The sequence below is a fragment of the Misgurnus anguillicaudatus genome, chromosome 4 (assembly GCF_027580225.2).
Source record: "Misgurnus anguillicaudatus chromosome 4, ASM2758022v2, whole genome shotgun sequence".
NCBI classification, from domain to species: domain Eukaryota; kingdom Metazoa; phylum Chordata; class Actinopteri; order Cypriniformes; family Cobitidae; genus Misgurnus; species Misgurnus anguillicaudatus.
In genome coordinates this window covers 4,749,787-4,753,569 of record NC_073340.2, presented here as the reverse complement: position 1 = coordinate 4,753,569, position 3,783 = coordinate 4,749,787, and positions in this window count along the sequence as shown.

The following is a 3,783-nucleotide window of genomic DNA, read 5'->3' as shown; positions in this document are numbered from 1 at the left end:
TTGCGTGGCGGTGACGTGAACGTTTTCTGCTGTTTACGCGACGTCATCAAGGTCGGTGACGTTGTTACTTTGCAAATTCGATATGACTGAAGAGATATTATTTTTAAAGAATCTATGCTTATTGAGTAAATAAGATGAAACCGTATGACAGACTATTCATTTATTTCCGCTTTACTTTTTAGATTTTTGTAATGCTTTGGTTTGTGCCTTGTTAAAATTAATAAATAAATAAAACGTGCCTTCTTATTTAATAACTAAACAATACATAACTGTAATATATTGCATATTCTCTAATAAATTGTGTTTTAAAAAAACACTTATACAATTATTTTTGTACTGCCACTGTCGCATTTTTCACGCATTTTGTTAGTAAGCATTTTGGTGTATTGATTACTAAATTGGCCAAACCATACAGTAACCATGGTTTATCTATTGCTTTTGTTGCAAAACCTTATGGTAACCATGGTTTAACTTTTTTTTACTATAGTAAACCCATGGTTAATTGTTTATACGGGGAATCGTTTTGGCAAATCTTAAATATGTTCATATTTGGTCTTTAAAGGTGCAATGTGTCAATGCAACATAAATGCAATATAATATACATAACTACCATATAAAGAACTTACATAATGAACTTTATAGTTTTTATTATTCTAATGAGCCATACAGCATGAGTCCCCTTACAAGGAAGTCGCCGTCATGTACACAGCGTTTATTTTTTTCGACCAGGTTCGACCATCACTTTCCCCACGCAAGCCCTCGCATAGAATTGTGGGACAAGATGATGAAGGTATCTCAGGAGACAGGAAGTAGCCTACACCAAACATTGGATTCGGACGTGCCTTGATGCCTAATTCCTGTCTTGGAATGCTGCTTCTGAAGGCAGCATTTTAGAGCTTTCGCACACGGTCGTTGTCTCAGATGACGACATGTTTGTCCTGTATAATAATAACAATAATAATAATAATAATTAGTTACATTTATATAGCGCTTTTCTCAGTACTCAAAGCGCATATGAATGGGGGGATCTCCTCAACCACCACCAATGTGCAGCATCCACCTTTTAAAACACCATATGTGTTTTAAAATTAAGGGGTGTGCTGTTGGTTGCATTTCGCAATCTCACCACTAGATGCCGCTAACATTTACACACAGACAGAACCTTTAAATGAAAAAATTATTTTTTACAATCTTTTTCAGCTGAGTAACAAATCCCTCTTACCTCTTACCTTCCAACCACCTGCCCTTTTGGCATGTAACAGCTACTTTTAATTGGATTAAATCTAGACCACCTTAGATTCTTTTCCCAATGGAAGACCTGTTACGTCAGATTATCACAGTAAAATGGATTGTGAACACTGCTTTGCAGTTAATTGCTATTTAAAAAAGTGGTTATAGGCTATTTGGTTATAGGCTTGTTCAAATCCATAGTTTCATGAAATTCCCAGACAGCCTGTAGTAAATGCATAATATAAATATGGCAGTAGTGAAATCCACACTTTACTTCTATTGAATCAGATTAGTAAAGGTTTGAAGTGTGGGTGTTTGTCCACACTGATTGGTCGTCCACTGACCTGTCTAACCTTTGCTCTAATCCAATTTAATTCTTATGGCTCCGTTCTAAGTATAGGTCTAATTGAGCCAAACGCAGAGGTGACAACTTTTCATTACAATATCAGGAAGTGGAGAACATGTAATAACACTGACTTTGAAAAATATAGCTCAATTCTATAGTAGTGTTGGTGTCACTATTTAAGTGAGTGAAAAAGTGCACAATGTTTTGGAGGATTTCTACTGAGCAGAAGATATCCGGAAATCAAACATAGCAAGGTAAAGATGCTTTACAAACCCTATACCAAACAAGACTTTAGTCATGGTAGTTTATCTGCATGAAGAATTTTTACAACTAGTAGACACAAAAAATAAAGACAAAAAAACTTTGTGTTGTAAATGATCAGGTAGTTCTGATGTGAAAAGTGTTATTTTACAATACATATCAGTGTAAGTGACAACATTAATACCTCTAAACAGTGATCCTATTATTTTAGTCACAGTAAAATTTATTTTTGATTTTTTTACGGTAGGAAATCTACCCTATTGGCTCATTAATATTTCAGATGTGTGAGTATGCAAGTGTGCTTGGAAAGACAAAGGCATGAGGAAAAACTATATGTGTGTGGTGGGTGTTTTGTTAGTCTGAAGTGCTGTGTCTCTATTATTTAACTCCTGTGATAATTACAGTGGTGTAAACTAGACTCTGTACTTTTGTTGCTGGCTATAACTTGTTTGTATGCAAATGTAATAGAAGTAATATTAGAGATGTATTAGATTTTTGCCGATATGCCAATAATGCAACTCATTTTAGCCAATTCCAGAGTTTTTTTTCTAAGAATAATTAGTTGTGACCATGGACCACAAAACCAGTCATAAGTCACAAGGGTTTATATGTAGCAATAGCCAACAATATGTTGTATCGGTCAAAATGATTGATTTTTCTTTTATGCCAAAAATCATTAGGGTATTAAGTAAAGATCATGTTCCATTAAGATATTTTGTTAAAATATCAACAAATTATTGTGTAATTGGATGCAGTGCTAAGGATGTCATTTGGACAACTTTAATGTAATTTCTGTCATTTCTCAATATTTTTTTCTGCACCCTCATATTCCAGATATTTAAATAGTTGTATGTCTGCCAAATATTGTACTGTCCTAACAAACCATACATCAATGGAAAGCTTATTTATAAATCTCAATTCTAAAAAACGGACCCAACTGGTTTTGTGGTTCAGAAATTATGAAACAATGCCCAGTCTGTAGTAATTAAACACTTTTTATTATTAAAGGTACGCTACAGAGGCTCGTCAGCTAACAAGAGTAAGTGATCGTTTAAGCTAAAACGCATTCAAAAAATAAACTTCTGTGATGACAAACAACTTAATGTGATAGAAATATATGCAATATGTTAAGTTGAAGATGAAGGTTTGTCGCATTGTTAAGCCACACTGTGAAAAATACTTTGCTGCCTTGAAGTGTTTTGTTGAATCAGCTCAGATTTACAAGTCATGTCAACAGAGATGAGTTGTCACAAACTTATAAAATATAGTTGAGAAAAGTCAACTTAATTTTATAAGTTATAACAACTCACCTGTAGTTATAACAACTCATCTCTAGTCAAGATAAATAATAGTGAGTTGGAATGACTTGTGGGTCCGAGTTGATTCGGCAGGGAATTTTGGGACAGCAAAGTGTTTTTTACAGTGCAGGAGCATCCAGCCATATAATATACACTGTTACACTTACATGATTGTAAAATCTCTCTGTAAAAGCTGGATGTGAATACATTTCACAATCAAGTAGTACACCCCTAGCAAACATAATCACTATAAACATGCAAGCTGCTGTGCACAAGCGGCAAATCATATCGGCATAATTTTCCATATCTATCCAATGGGGATAATTAATTTATAAGTCAGTAATACATTTCATTCATTTTAGTCTTGATAAAGCCAAATGTTTGCCACCTCATTAATAGGATCATGAACTGGCTTATTTTATTATTTAGTACTGTTCTCTTTGGTTCACTAGCATTGATTTTACCTAAAAAAACGTCATATAGTCTATAGTAAGTAATTTGCATGAACTGTTCTTAAATTTGATTCGTAGCCCTGGACACACCCACTTCCTGTTACCAATGGCACTGTCGCTCGTGTTGCTTATAGTAAAAAAAGTTAAAATACTGTGCTGCAGGGATGAAGTGTTTTTGTAGGCCAACACAGAAGTA